This window comes from Hyla sarda, unplaced genomic scaffold (assembly GCF_029499605.1).
Source record: "Hyla sarda isolate aHylSar1 unplaced genomic scaffold, aHylSar1.hap1 scaffold_768, whole genome shotgun sequence".
Taxonomy (NCBI): Eukaryota; Metazoa; Chordata; class Amphibia; order Anura; family Hylidae; genus Hyla; species Hyla sarda.
The window spans coordinates 112384-128224 of record NW_026610791.1 but is presented as its reverse complement, the minus strand read 5'-3'; the positions used below and the strand labels follow the sequence as shown (position 1 = coordinate 128224).

The following is a 15841-nucleotide window of genomic DNA, read 5'->3' as shown; positions in this document are numbered from 1 at the left end:
ACGTTTATATCTATGTGTGTGTGTGCGCATATATATATATATATATATATATATATATATATATATATATATATTTCTCCGCCGAAATCACTTTTAAACCCATTTCCACCTTTTTTTCCCTTCTCTTCCTCTTACTTTTTTTTCACGTTTTTTTACGTTTTTCTCCTTTTCGCCTCTTTTCTGGGCGTATTATTCTTCTTTTTCTTCTTTTTTTTCGTCTAATGCATACCCCATCAGTGCAGCAATGCTTATTCAATACCGCCAGCAGATGGAGACACTGGGGGATAATTTTCTAAGGATTTATACTGATTTTTCCTGTCTGAATTTGTCGCACAGAAAGTTGCAGGCCAAATATGTGTGACATTTCTGCGACTTTAGCTTCTAGAGCATTTTTACAACATTATACATAGGTGCTGAATACATAAAAAGCGACTGTTCAGCGACAGACAAGTCGCATCGGCTGAAAGTAGGCCAGAATGTCAGTCCATGTTGGAGCAGGTTTAGATACAGTCTAAAGCATAGATCTCAAAGTCTGTGCACAGAATTTAGCAAGGGCCTCGCACCTTCTGATGCATCAGGTAGGTGTACAATAGCATAGCCTAACCCTCTGTACTTTGGTCTATATTGATGCGGGACATAGACAGCCAGCTGATGACCAATCCATTAGTGCAATGGATGGCTGGAAGCATTTGTCTTTGCCTTTGCAATACCACAGAAGCAATGCATGGTCAATGTACAGCAATGACACACCTGTGTGAACAGCCAGGAGACCCCCCCCATGTTATGTTACATAGTTACATAGTTAGTACGGTCGAAAAAAGACATATGTCCATCACGTTCAACCAGGGAATTAAGGGGTAGGGGTGTGGCGCGATATTGGGGAAGGGATGAGATTTTATATTTCTTCATAAGCATTAATCTTATTTTGTCAATTAGGAACATTCAGCACCCACCCGCTATCAAGGCAGCTGCCTATCATGTCATGCCCTACCTGCACAGGTGTGCTGGCTACTCAAATGATCCAATTAAGGAGGCCATTTAGTCAGCAGCAGCAGAAGTCCTGTGCCTGGACGCTCCAACAGGGGCCAGACACAAGCAGAAGCAGAAGCAGCAGAAGCAGCAGCAGCACCACCTTTTGTTTTTTGGCTGCAGCAGCAGCAAGGCCCACAGGGCTGGCTAGCTGGCTAGCCAGCAAGCAGGTAGCAATGAAAGTAGGAATCTTTCTTTTTAACCCTGTAAGGGGGTGGTGCACTGTACCCGAAGATACTGCCATATCGGGTCAATGCATAGGGCGACGGAAGCAAGCTTCGAAATCGGCCCCCGTTCTCAAAAATCCATTTAATATATGGTCCCCAGATAGGGGACGTATCAGATATTAAACTGATAAGAACAGATACTACACTTGATCTTAGCCAAAAGGCCGAGAAGCGATAACCGTGAAAGGGGCGGGCCCAACAAGGTCCCCTTCATGGGCACTATCACTGCTTGCTGTCAGGGAGGCTGCCAGACAATTTTCCATGCACACTCTGGGCTGGGGGGCAGTCAACCACCAGTACACACAGCAGAACCTAAACCCATACCATTATTGCTAAGCAGCAAGACAGGGGCCCATTGCACTCCCACGGGGCCTTTTTAAATGCAATCCATAACCCGGATTTGCCAGGAACCCTTCTTACTCCTCCTACTTGCATGTGACACTGGGCTTAGGATCTGCATAGGAAACACACACACAAGCACACACCTACCTTTGTTGCCTGCAGATGCCTCCTTGGCTGTCCCCAAACGGTATCAAACCAACACCCACGGGAAGCTGTAAGCATAGAGGACATGCCTGCACCCCATTGGACTTACCTGTGTGGGTTAAATCCGGGTTATTTGACAACCTATGGCGGTGATGGTTCTGCTCAGGCAGAGCAGTGCTGATGCTCCTCATAAAGCTGTCGCTGCTGTGAAGGTTCTAGGTGACATCACAAATCCCTTTGGTTACATACACAACAAAGCTGGGTTGTTGTTGTTTACACTCTGCAAGGCCTGTGGAAGTGAGTGACATCATAGCACTGTAGTTCTGAGGGTTCAAGATGGATGCAACAATCTCCTGTTGCTTCTATGAAGGCCGTAATAGACGACATCACCAAACAGCTCCATAGTCACATACACAGCAAAGGAGAGATGTTGTTTACACCTAGTGATGTCAGTGGTATTGAGTGACATCACAGCACAGTGCTAAGGCTCCTGGGCCTGGACACAGCAGCGGCTGCAATATCTCAACGGAGAATACGTTTATATCTATGTGTGTGTGTGCGCATATATATATATATATATATATATATATATATATATATATATATTTCTCCGCCGAAATCACTTTTAAACCCATTTCCACCTTTTTTTCCCTTCTCTTCCTCTTACTTTTTTTTCACGTTTTTTTACGTTTTTCTCCTTTTCGCCTCTTTTCTGGGCGTATTATTCTTCTTTTTCTTCTTTTTTTTCGTCTAATGCATACCCCATCAGTGCAGCAATGCTTATTCAATACCGCCAGCAGATGGAGACACTGGGGGATAATTTTCTAAGGATTTATACTGATTTTTCCTGTCTGAATTTGTCGCACAGAAAGTTGCAGGCCAAATATGTGTGACATTTCTGCGACTTTAGCTTCTAGAGCATTTTTACAACATTATACATAGGTGCTGAATACATAAAAAGCGACTGTTCAGCGACAGACAAGTCGCATCGGCTGAAAGTAGGCCAGAATGTCAGTCCATGTTGGAGCAGGTTTAGATACAGTCTAAAGCATAGATCTCAAAGTCTGTGCACAGAATTTAGCAAGGGCCTCGCACCTTCTGATGCATCAGGTAGGTGCACAATAGCATAGCCTAACCCTCTGTACTTTGGTCTATATTGATGCGGGACATAGACAGCCAGCTGATGACCAATCCATTAGTGCAATGGATGGCTGGAAGCATTTGTCTTTGCCTTTGCAATACCACAGAAGCAATGCATGGTCAATGTACAGCAATGACACACCTGTGTGAACAGCCAGGAGACCCCCCCCATGTTATGTTACATAGTTACATAGTTAGTACGGTCGAAAAAAGACATATGTCCATCACGTTCAACCAGGGAATTAAGGGGTAGGGGTGTGGCGCGATATTGGGGAAGGGATGAGATTTTATATTTCTTCATAAGCATTAATCTTATTTTGTCAATTAGGAACATTCAGCACCCACCCGCTATCAAGGCAGCTGCCTATCATGTCATGCCCTACCTGCACAGGTGTGCTGGCTACTCAAATGATCCAATTAAGGAGGCCATTTAGTCAGCAGCAGCAGAAGTCCTGTGCCTGGACGCTCCAACAGGGGCCAGACACAAGCAGAAGCAGAAGCAGCAGAAGCAGCAGCAGCACCACCTTTTGTTTTTTGGCTGCAGCAGCAGCAAGGCCCACAGGGCTGGCTAGCTGGCTAGCCAGCAAGCAGGTAGCAATGAAAGTAGGAATCTTTCTTTTTAACCCTGTAAGGGGGTGGTGCACTGTACCCGAAGATACTGCCATATCGGGTCAATGCATAGGGCGACGGAAGCAAGCTTCGAAATCGGCCCCCGTTCTCAAAAATCCATTTAATATATGGTCCCCAGATAGGGGACGTATCAGATATTAAACTGATAAGAACAGATACTACACTTGATCTTAGCCAAAAGGCCGAGAAGCGATAACCGTGAAAGGGGCGGGCCCAACAAGGTCCCCTTCATGGGCACTATCACTGCTTGCTGTCAGGGAGGCTGCCAGACAATTTTCCATGCACACTCTGGGCTGGGGGGCAGTCAACCACCAGTACACACAGCAGAACCTAAACCCATACCATTATTGCTAAGCAGCAAGACAGGGGCCCATTGCACTCCCACGGGGCCTTTTTAAATGCAATCCATAACCCGGATTTGCCAGGAACCCTTCTTACTCCTCCTACTTGCATGTGACACTGGGCTTAGGATCTGCATAGGAAACACACACACAAGCACACACCTACCTTTGTTGCCTGCAGATGCCTCCTTGGCTGTCCCCAAACGGTATCAAACCAACACCCACGGGAAGCTGTAAGCATAGAGGACATGCCTGCACCCCATTGGACTTACCTGTGTGGGTTAAATCCGGGTTATTTGACAACCTATGGCGGTGATGGTTCTGCTCAGGCAGAGCAGTGCTGATGCTCCTCATAAAGCTGTCGCTGCTGTGAAGGTTCTAGGTGACATCACAAATCCCTTTGGTTACATACACAACAAAGCTGGGTTGTTGTTGTTTACACTCTGCAAGGCCTGTGGAAGTGAGTGACATCATAGCACTGTAGTTCTGAGGGTTCAAGATGGATGCAACAATCTCCTGTTGCTTCTATGAAGGCCGTAATAGACGACATCACCAAACAGCTCCATAGTCACATACACAGCAAAGGAGAGATGTTGTTTACACCTAGTGATGTCAGTGGTATTGAGTGACATCACAGCACAGTGCTAAGGCTCCTGGGCCTGGACACAGCAGCGGCTGCAATATCTCAACGGAGAATACGTTTATATCTATGTGTGTGTGTGCGCATATATATATATATATATATATATATATATATATATATATATATATTTCTCCGCCGAAATCACTTTTAAACCCATTTCCACCTTTTTTTCCCTTCTCTTCCTCTTACTTTTTTTTCACGTTTTTTTACGTTTTTCTCCTTTTCGCCTCTTTTCTGGGCGTATTATTCTTCTTTTTCTTCTTTTTTTTCGTCTAATGCATACCCCATCAGTGCAGCAATGCTTATTCAATACCGCCAGCAGATGGAGACACTGGGGGATAATTTTCTAAGGATTTATACTGATTTTTCCTGTCTGAATTTGTCGCACAGAAAGTTGCAGGCCAAATATGTGTGACATTTCTGCGACTTTAGCTTCTAGAGCATTTTTACAACATTATACATAGGTGCTGAATACATAAAAAGCGACTGTTCAGCGACAGACAAGTCGCATCGGCTGAAAGTAGGCCAGAATGTCAGTCCATGTTGGAGCAGGTTTAGATACAGTCTAAAGCATAGATCTCAAAGTCTGTGCACAGAATTTAGCAAGGGCCTCGCACCTTCTGATGCATCAGGTAGGTGCACAATAGCATAGCCTAACCCTCTGTACTTTGGTCTATATTGATGCGGGACATAGACAGCCAGCTGATGACCAATCCATTAGTGCAATGGATGGCTGGAAGCATTTGTCTTTGCCTTTGCAATACCACAGAAGCAATGCATGGTCAATGTACAGCAATGACACACCTGTGTGAACAGCCAGGAGACCCCCCCCCCCCCCCCCATGTTATGTTACATAGTTACATAGTTAGTACGGTCGAAAAAAGACATATGTCCATCACGTTCAACCAGGGAATTAAGGGGTAGGGGTGTGGCGCGATATTGGGGAAGGGATGAGATTTTATATTTCTTCATAAGCATTAATCTTATTTTGTCAATTAGGAACATTCAGCACCCACCCGCTATCAAGGCAGCTGCCTATCATGTCATGCCCTACCTGCACAGGTGTGCTGGCTACTCAAATGATCCAATTAAGGAGGCCATTTAGTCAGCAGCAGCAGAAGTCCTGTGCCTGGACGCTCCAACAGGGGCCAGACACAAGCAGAAGCAGAAGCAGCAGAAGCAGCAGCACCACCTTTTGTTTTTTGGCTGCAGCAGCAGCAAGGCCCACAGGGCTGGCTAGCTGGCTAGCCAGCAAGCAGGTAGCAATGAAAGTAGGAATCTTTCTTTTTAACCCTGTAAGGGGGTGGTGCACTGTACCCGAAGATACTGCCATATCGGGTCAATGCATAGGGCGACGGAAGCAAGCTTCGAAATCGGCCCCCGTTCTCAAAAATCCATTTAATATATGGTCCCCAGATAGGGGACGTATCAGATATTAAACTGATAAGAACAGATACTACACTTGATCTTAGCCAAAAGGCCGAGAAGCGATAACCGTGAAAGGGGCGGGCCCAACAAGGTCCCCTTCATGGGCACTATCACTGCTTGCTGTCAGGGAGGCTGCCAGACAATTTTCCATGCACACTCTGGGCTGGGGGGCAGTCAACCACCAGTACACACAGCAGAACCTAAACCCATACCATTATTGCTAAGCAGCAAGACAGGGGCCCATTGCACTCCCACGGGGCCTTTTTAAATGCAATCCATAACCCGGATTTGCCAGGAACCCTTCTTACTCCTCCTACTTGCATGTGACACTGGGCTTAGGATCTGCATAGGAAACACACACACAAGCACACACCTACCTTTGTTGCCTGCAGATGCCTCCTTGGCTGTCCCCAAATGGTATCAAACCAACACCCACGGGAAGCTGTAAGCATAGAGGACATGCCTGCACCCCATTGGACTTACCTGTGTGGGTTAAATCCGGGTTATTTGACAACCTATGGCGGTGATGGTTCTGCTCAGGCAGAGCAGTGCTGATGCTCCTCATAAAGCTGTCGCTGCTGTGAAGGTTCTAGGTGACATCACAAATCCCTTTGGTTACATACACAACAAAGCTGGGTTGTTGTTGTTTACACTCTGCAAGGCCTGTGGAAGTGAGTGACATCATAGCACTGTAGTTCTGAGGGTTCAAGATGGATGCAACAATCTCCTGTTGCTTCTATGAAGGCCGTAATAGACGACATCACCAAACAGCTCCATAGTCACATACACAGCAAAGGAGAGATGTTGTTTACACCTAGTGATGTCAGTGGTATTGAGTGACATCACAGCACAGTGCTAAGGCTCCTGGGCCTGGACACAGCAGCGGCTGCAATATCTCAACGGAGAATACGTTTATATCTATGTGTGTGTGTGCGCATATATATATATATATATATATATATATATATATATATATTTCTCCGCCGAAATCACTTTTAAACCCATTTCCACCTTTTTTTCCCTTCTCTTCCTCTTACTTTTTTTTCACGTTTTTTTACGTTTTTCTCCTTTTCGCCTCTTTTCTGGGCGTATTATTCTTCTTTTTCTTCTTTTTTTTCGTCTAATGCATACCCCATCAGTGCTGCAATGCTTATTCAATACCGCCAGCAGATGGAGACACTGGGGGATAATTTTCTAAGGATTTATACTGATTTTTCCTGTCTGAATTTGTCGCACAGAAAGTTGCAGGCCAAATATGTGTGACATTTCTGCGACTTTAGCTTCTAGAGCATTTTTACAACATTATACATAGGTGCTGAATACATAAAAAGCGACTGTTCAGCGACAGACAAGTCGCATCGGCTGAAAGTAGGCCAGAATGTCAGTCCATGTTGGAGCAGGTTTAGATACAGTCTAAAGCATAGATCTCAAAGTCTGTGCACAGAATTTAGCAAGGGCCTCGCACCTTCTGATGCATCAGGTAGGTGCACAATAGCATAGCCTAACCCTCTGTACTTTGGTCTATATTGATGCGGGACATAGACAGCCAGCTGATGACCAATCCATTAGTGCAATGGATGGCTGGAAGCATTTGTCTTTGCCTTTGCAATACCACAGAAGCAATGCATGGTCAATGTACAGCAATGACACACCTGTGTGAACAGCCAGGAGACCCCCCCCCCCCATGTTATGTTACATAGTTACATAGTTAGTACGGTCGAAAAAAGACATATGTCCATCACGTTCAACCAGGGAATTAAGGGGTAGGGGTGTGGCGCGATATTGGGGAAGGGATGAGATTTTATATTTCTTCATAAGCATTAATCTTATTTTGTCAATTAGGAACATTCAGCACCCACCCGCTATCAAGGCAGCTGCCTATCATGTCATGCCCTACCTGCACAGGTGTGCTGGCTACTCAAATGATCCAATTAAGGAGGCCATTTAGTCAGCAGCAGCAGAAGTCCTGTGCCTGGACGCTCCAACAGGGGCCAGACACAAGCAGAAGCAGAAGCAGCAGCAGCACCACCTTTTGTTTTTTGGCTGCAGCAGCAGCAAGGCCCACAGGGCTGGCTAGCTGGCTAGCCAGCAAGCAGGTAGCAATGAAAGTAGGAATCTTTCTTTTTAACCCTGTAAGGGGGTGGTGCACTGTACCCGAAGATACTGCCATATCGGGTCAATGCATAGGGCGACGGAAGCAAGCTTCGAAATCGGCCCCCGTTCTCAAAAATCCATTTAATATATGGTCCCCAGATAGGGGACGTATCAGATATTAAACTGATAAGAACAGATACTACACTTGATCTTAGCCAAAAGGCCGAGAAGCGATAACCGTGAAAGGGGCGGGCCCAACAAGGTCCCCTTCATGGGCACTATCACTGCTTGCTGTCAGGGAGGCTGCCAGACAATTTTCCATGCACACTCTGGGCTGGGGGGCAGTCAACCACCAGTACACACAGCAGAACCTAAACCCATACCATTATTGCTAAGCAGCAAGACAGGGGCCCATTGCACTCCCACGGGGCCTTTTTAAATGCAATCCATAACCCGGATTTGCCAGGAACCCTTCTTACTCCTCCTACTTGCATGTGACACTGGGCTTAGGATCTGCATAGGAAACACACACACAAGCACACACCTACCTTTGTTGCCTGCAGATGCCTCCTTGGCTGTCCCCAAACGGTATCAAACCAACACCCACGGGAAGCTGTAAGCATAGAGGACATGCCTGCACCCCATTGGACTTACCTGTGTGGGTTAAATCCGGGTTATTTGACAACCTATGGCGGTGATGGTTCTGCTCAGGCAGAGCAGTGCTGATGCTCCTCATAAAGCTGTCGCTGCTGTGAAGGTTCTAGGTGACATCACAAATCCCTTTGGTTACATACACAACAAAGCTGGGTTGTTGTTGTTTACACTCTGCAAGGCCTGTGGAAGTGAGTGACATCATAGCACTGTAGTTCTGAGGGTTCAAGATGGATGCAACAATCTCCTGTTGCTTCTATGAAGGCCGTAATAGACGACATCACCAAACAGCTCCATAGTCACATACACAGCAAAGGAGAGATGTTGTTTACACCTAGTGATGTCAGTGGTATTGAGTGACATCACAGCACAGTGCTAAGGCTCCTGGGCCTGGACACAGCAGCGGCTGCAATATCTCAACGGAGAATACGTTTATATCTATGTGTGTGTGTGCGCATATATATATATATATATATATATATATATATATATATATATTTCTCCGCCGAAATCACTTTTAAACCCATTTCCACCTTTTTTTCCCTTCTCTTCCTCTTACTTTTTTTTCACGTTTTTTTACGTTTTTCTCCTTTTCGCCTCTTTTCTGGGCGTATTATTCTTCTTTTTCTTCTTTTTTTTCGTCTAATGCATACCCCATCAGTGCAGCAATGCTTATTCAATACCGCCAGCAGATGGAGACACTGGGGGATAATTTTCTAAGGATTTATACTGATTTTTCCTGTCTGAATTTGTCGCACAGAAAGTTGCAGGCCAAATATGTGTGACATTTCTGCGACTTTAGCTTCTAGAGCATTTTTACAACATTATACATAGGTGCTGAATACATAAAAAGCGACTGTTCAGCGACAGACAAGTCGCATCGGCTGAAAGTAGGCCAGAATGTCAGTCCATGTTGGAGCAGGTTTAGATACAGTCTAAAGCATAGATCTCAAAGTCTGTGCACAGAATTTAGCAAGGGCCTCGCACCTTCTGATGCATCAGGTAGGTGCACAATAGCATAGCCTAACCCTCTGTACTTTGGTCTATATTGATGCGGGACATAGACAGCCAGCTGATGACCAATCCATTAGTGCAATGGATGGCTGGAAGCATTTGTCTTTGCCTTTGCAATACCACAGAAGCAATGCATGGTCAATGTACAGCAATGACACACCTGTGTGAACAGCCAGGAGACCCCCCCCCCCCCCCCCCATGTTATGTTACATAGTTACATAGTTAGTACGGTCGAAAAAAGACATATGTCCATCACGTTCAACCAGGGAATTAAGGGGTAGGGGTGTGGCGCGATATTGGGGAAGGGATGAGATTTTATATTTCTTCATAAGCATTAATCTTATTTTGTCAATTAGGAACATTCAGCACCCACCCGCTATCAAGGCAGCTGCCTATCATGTCATGCCCTACCTGCACAGGTGTGCTGGCTACTCAAATGATCCAATTAAGGAGGCCATTTAGTCAGCAGCAGCAGAAGTCCTGTGCCTGGACGCTCCAACAGGGGCCAGACACAAGCAGAAGCAGAAGCAGCAGAAGCAGCAGCAGCACCACCTTTTGTTTTTTGGCTGCAGCAGCAGCAAGGCCCACAGGGCTGGCTAGCTGGCTAGCCAGCAAGCAGGTAGCAATGAAAGTAGGAATCTTTCTTTTTAACCCTGTAAGGGGGTGGTGCACTGTACCCGAAGATACTGCCATATCGGGTCAATGCATAGGGCGACGGAAGCAAGCTTCGAAATCGGCCCCCGTTCTCAAAAATCCATTTAATATATGGTCCCCAGATAGGGGACGTATCAGATATTAAACTGATAAGAACAGATACTACACTTGATCTTAGCCAAAAGGCCGAGAAGCGATAACCGTGAAAGGGGCGGGCCCAACAAGGTCCCCTTCATGGGCACTATCACTGCTTGCTGTCAGGGAGGCTGCCAGACAATTTTCCATGCACACTCTGGGCTGGGGGGCAGTCAACCACCAGTACACACAGCAGAACCTAAACCCATACCATTATTGCTAAGCAGCAAGACAGGGGCCCATTGCACTCCCACGGGGCCTTTTTAAATGCAATCCATAACCCGGATTTGCCAGGAACCCTTCTTACTCCTCCTACTTGCATGTGACACTGGGCTTAGGATCTGCATAGGAAACACACACACAAGCACACACCTACCTTTGTTGCCTGCAGATGCCTCCTTGGCTGTCCCCAAACGGTATCAAACCAACACCCACGGGAAGCTGTAAGCATAGAGGACATGCCTGCACCCCATTGGACTTACCTGTGTGGGTTAAATCCGGGTTATTTGACAACCTATGGCGGTGATGGTTCTGCTCAGGCAGAGCAGTGCTGATGCTCCTCATAAAGCTGTCGCTGCTGTGAAGGTTCTAGGTGACATCACAAATCCCTTTGGTTACATACACAACAAAGCTGGGTTGTTGTTGTTTACACTCTGCAAGGCCTGTGGAAGTGAGTGACATCATAGCACTGTAGTTCTGAGGGTTCAAGATGGATGCAACAATCTCCTGTTGCTTCTATGAAGGCCGTAATAGACGACATCACCAAACAGCTCCATAGTCACATACACAGCAAAGGAGAGATGTTGTTTACACCTAGTGATGTCAGTGGTATTGAGTGACATCACAGCACAGTGCTAAGGCTCCTGGGCCTGGACACAGCAGCGGCTGCAATATCTCAACGGAGAATACGTTTATATCTATGTGTGTGTGTGCGCATATATATATATATATATATATATATATATATATATATATATATATTTCTCCGCCGAAATCACTTTTAAACCCATTTCCACCTTTTTTTCCCTTCTCTTCCTCTTACTTTTTTTTCACGTTTTTTTACGTTTTTCTCCTTTTCGCCTCTTTTCTGGGCGTATTATTCTTCTTTTTCTTCTTTTTTTTCGTCTAATGCATACCCCATCAGTGCAGCAATGCTTATTCAATACCGCCAGCAGATGGAGACACTGGGGGATAATTTTCTAAGGATTTATACTGATTTTTCCTGTCTGAATTTGTCGCACAGAAAGTTGCAGGCCAAATATGTGTGACATTTCTGCGACTTTAGCTTCTAGAGCATTTTTACAACATTATACATAGGTGCTGAATACATAAAAAGTGACTGTTCAGCGACAGACAAGTCGCATCGGCTGAAAGTAGGCCAGAATGTCAGTCCATGTTGGAGCAGGTTTAGATACAGTCTAAAGCATAGATCTCAAAGTCTGTGCACAGAATTTAGCAAGGGCCTCGCACCTTCTGATGCATCAGGTAGGTGCACAATAGCATAGCCTAACCCTCTGTACTTTGGTCTATATTGATGCGGGACATAGACAGCCAGCTGATGACCAATCCATTAGTGCAATGGATGGCTGGAAGCATTTGTCTTTGCCTTTGCAATACCACAGAAGCAATGCATGGTCAATGTACAGCAATGACACACCTGTGTGAACAGCCAGGAGACCCCCCCCCCCCCCCCATGTTATGTTACATAGTTACATAGTTAGTACGGTCGAAAAAAGACATATGTCCATCACGTTCAACCAGGGAATTAAGGGGTAGGGGTGTGGCGCGATATTGGGGAAGGGATGAGATTTTATATTTCTTCATAAGCATTAATCTTATTTTGTCAATTAGGAACATTCAGCACCCACCCGCTATCAAGGCAGCTGCCTATCATGTCATGCCCTACCTGCACAGGTGTGCTGGCTACTCAAATGATCCAATTAAGGAGGCCATTTAGTCAGCAGCAGCAGAAGTCCTGTGCCTGGACGCTCCAACAGGGGCCAGACACAAGCAGAAGCAGAAGCAGCAGAAGCAGCAGCAGCACCACCTTTTGTTTTTTGGCTGCAGCAGCAGCAAGGCCCACAGGGCTGGCTAGCTGGCTAGCCAGCAAGCAGGTAGCAATGAAAGTAGGAATCTTTCTTTTTAACCCTGTAAGGGGGTGGTGCACTGTACCCGAAGATACTGCCATATCGGGTCAATGCATAGGGCGACGGAAGCAAGCTTCGAAATCGGCCCCCGTTCTCAAAAATCCATTTAATATATGGTCCCCAGATAGGGGACGTATCAGATATTAAACTGATAAGAACAGATACTACACTTGATCTTAGCCAAAAGGCCGAGAAGCGATAACCGTGAAAGGGGCGGGCCCAACAAGGTCCCCTTCATGGGCACTATCACTGCTTGCTGTCAGGGAGGCTGCCAGACAATTTTCCATGCACACTCTGGGCTGGGGGGCAGTCAACCACCAGTACACACAGCAGAACCTAAACCCATACCATTATTGCTAAGCAGCAAGACAGGGGCCCATTGCACTCCCACGGGGCCTTTTTAAATGCAATCCATAACCCGGATTTGCCAGGAACCCTTCTTACTCCTCCTACTTGCATGTGACACTGGGCTTAGGATCTGCATAGGAAACACACACACAAGCACACACCTACCTTTGTTGCCTGCAGATGCCTCCTTGGCTGTCCCCAAACGGTATCAAACCAACACCCACGGGAAGCTGTAAGCATAGAGGACATGCCTGCACCCCATTGGACTTACCTGTGTGGGTTAAATCCGGGTTATTTGACAACCTATGGCGGTGATGGTTCTGCTCAGGCAGAGCAGTGCTGATGCTCCTCATAAAGCTGTCGCTGCTGTGAAGGTTCTAGGTGACATCACAAATCCCTTTGGTTACATACACAACAAAGCTGGGTTGTTGTTGTTTACACTCTGCAAGGCCTGTGGAAGTGAGTGACATCATAGCACTGTAGTTCTGAGGGTTCAAGATGGATGCAACAATCTCCTGTTGCTTCTATGAAGGCCGTAATAGACGACATCACCAAACAGCTCCATAGTCACATACACAGCAAAGGAGAGATGTTGTTTACACCTAGTGATGTCAGTGGTATTGAGTGACATCACAGCACAGTGCTAAGGCTCCTGGGCCTGGACACAGCAGCGGCTGCAATATCTCAACGGAGAATACGTTTATATCTATGTGTGTGTGTGCGCATATATATATATATATATATATATATATATATATATATATATATATATTTCTCCGCCGAAATCACTTTTAAACCCATTTCCACCTTTTTTCCCTTCTCTTCCTCTTACTTTTTTTTCACGTTTTTTTACGTTTTTCTCCTTTTCGCCTCTTTTCTGGGCGTATTATTCTTCTTTTTCTTCTTTTTTTTCGTCTAATGCATACCCCATCAGTGCAGCAATGCTTATTCAATACCGCCAGCAGATGGAGACACTGGGGGATAATTTTCTAAGGATTTATACTGATTTTTCCTGTCTGAATTTGTCGCACAGAAAGTTGCAGGCCAAATATGTGTGACATTTCTGCGACTTTAGCTTCTAGAGCATTTTTACAACATTATACATAGGTGCTGAATACATAAAAAGCGACTGTTCAGCGACAGACAAGTCGCATCGGCTGAAAGTAGGCCAGAATGTCAGTCCATGTTGGAGCAGGTTTAGATACAGTCTAAAGCATAGATCTCAAAGTCTGTGCACAGAATTTAGCAAGGGCCTCGCACCTTCTGATGCATCAGGTAGGTGCACAATAGCATAGCCTAACCCTCTGTACTTTGGTCTATATTGATGCGGGACATAGACAGCCAGCTGATGACCAATCCATTAGTGCAATGGATGGCTGGAAGCATTTGTCTTTGCCTTTGCAATACCACAGAAGCAATGCATGGTCAATGTACAGCAATGACACACCTGTGTGAACAGCCAGGAGACCCCCCCCCCCCCCATGTTATGTTACATAGTTACATAGTTAGTACGGTCGAAAAAAGACATATGTCCATCACGTTCAACCAGGGAATTAAGGGGTAGGGGTGTGGCGCGATATTGGGGAAGGGATGAGATTTTATATTTCTTCATAAGCATTAATCTTATTTTGTCAATTAGGAACATTCAGCACCCACCCGCTATCAAGGCAGCTGCCTATCATGTCATGCCCTACCTGCACAGGTGTGCTGGCTACTCAAATGATCCAATTAAGGAGGCCATTTAGTCAGCAGCAGCAGAAGTCCTGTGCCTGGACGCTCCAACAGGGGCCAGACACAAGCAGAAGCAGAAGCAGCAGAAGCAGCAGCAGCACCACCTTTTGTTTTTTGGCTGCAGCAGCAGCAAGGCCCACAGGGCTGGCTAGCTGGCTAGCCAGCAAGCAGGTAGCAATGAAAGTAGGAATCTTTCTTTTTAACCCTGTAAGGGGGTGGTGCACTGTACCCGAAGATACTGCCATATCGGGTCAATGCATAGGGCGACGGAAGCAAGCTTCGAAATCGGCCCCCGTTCTCAAAAATCCATTTAATATATGGTCCCCAGATAGGGGACGTATCAGATATTAAACTGATAAGAACAGATACTACACTTGATCTTAGCCAAAAGGCCGAGAAGCGATAACCGTGAAAGGGGCGGGCCCAACAAGGTCCCCTTCATGGGCACTATCACTGCTTGCTGTCAGGGAGGCTGCCAGACAATTTTCCATGCACACTCTGGGCTGGGGGGCAGTCAACCACCAGTACACACAGCAGAACCTAAACCCATACCATTATTGCTAAGCAGCAAGACAGGGGCCCATTGCACTCCCACGGGGCCTTTTTAAATGCAATCCATAACCCGGATTTGCCAGGAACCCTTCTTACTCCTCCTACTTGCATGTGACACTGGGCTTAGGATCTGCATAGGAAACACACACACAAGCACACACCTACCTTTGTTGCCTGCAGATGCCTCCTTGGCTGTCCCCAAACGGTATCAAACCAACACCCACGGGAAGCTGTAAGCATAGAGGACATGCCTGCACCCCATTGGACTTACCTGTGTGGGTTAAATCCGGGTTATTTGACAACCTATGGCGGTGATGGTTCTGCTCAGGCAGAGCAGTGCTGATGCTCCTCATAAAGCTGTCGCTGCTGTGAAGGTTCTAGGTGACATCACAAATCCCTTTGGTTACATACACAACAAAGCTGGGTTGTTGTTGTTTACACTCTGCAAGGCCTGTGGAAGTGAGTGACATCATAGCACTGTAGTTCTGAGGGTTCAAGATGGATGCAACAATCTCCTGTTGCTTCTATGAAGGCCGTAATAGACGACATCACCAAACAGCTCCATAGTCACATACACAGCAAAGGAGAGAT

General features: G+C 46.1%; 7 non-coding genes across 7 annotated transcripts; all 7 read right to left on the bottom strand.

Moving 5' to 3' along the window:
* Window positions 1-1241: 1241 nt before the first annotated feature.
* On the bottom strand, window positions 1242-1432 carry LOC130345986 (U2 spliceosomal RNA). The gene has a single exon (XR_008884380.1). It is a non-coding gene; the product is annotated as a U2 spliceosomal RNA (small nuclear RNA).
* A 2083-nt stretch (window positions 1433-3515) lies between these two features.
* Window positions 3516-3706, bottom strand: LOC130345984 (U2 spliceosomal RNA). Its single transcript, XR_008884379.1, has one exon. It is a non-coding gene; the product is annotated as a U2 spliceosomal RNA (small nuclear RNA).
* Window positions 3707-5797: 2091 nt separating this feature from the next.
* Window positions 5798-5988, bottom strand: LOC130345982 (U2 spliceosomal RNA). The gene has a single exon (XR_008884377.1). It is a non-coding gene; the product is annotated as a U2 spliceosomal RNA (small nuclear RNA).
* Window positions 5989-8062: 2074 nt separating this feature from the next.
* Window positions 8063-8253, bottom strand: LOC130345981 (U2 spliceosomal RNA). The gene has a single exon (XR_008884376.1). It is a non-coding gene; the product is annotated as a U2 spliceosomal RNA (small nuclear RNA).
* Window positions 8254-10344: 2091 nt separating this feature from the next.
* On the bottom strand, window positions 10345-10535 carry LOC130345980 (U2 spliceosomal RNA). Its single transcript, XR_008884375.1, has one exon. It is a non-coding gene; the product is annotated as a U2 spliceosomal RNA (small nuclear RNA).
* Window positions 10536-12628: 2093 nt separating this feature from the next.
* On the bottom strand, window positions 12629-12819 carry LOC130345979 (U2 spliceosomal RNA). The gene has a single exon (XR_008884373.1). It is a non-coding gene; the product is annotated as a U2 spliceosomal RNA (small nuclear RNA).
* Window positions 12820-14911: 2092 nt separating this feature from the next.
* LOC130345978 (U2 spliceosomal RNA) lies at window positions 14912-15102 on the bottom strand. The gene has a single exon (XR_008884372.1). It is a non-coding gene; the product is annotated as a U2 spliceosomal RNA (small nuclear RNA).
* Window positions 15103-15841: the final 739 nt, after the last annotated feature.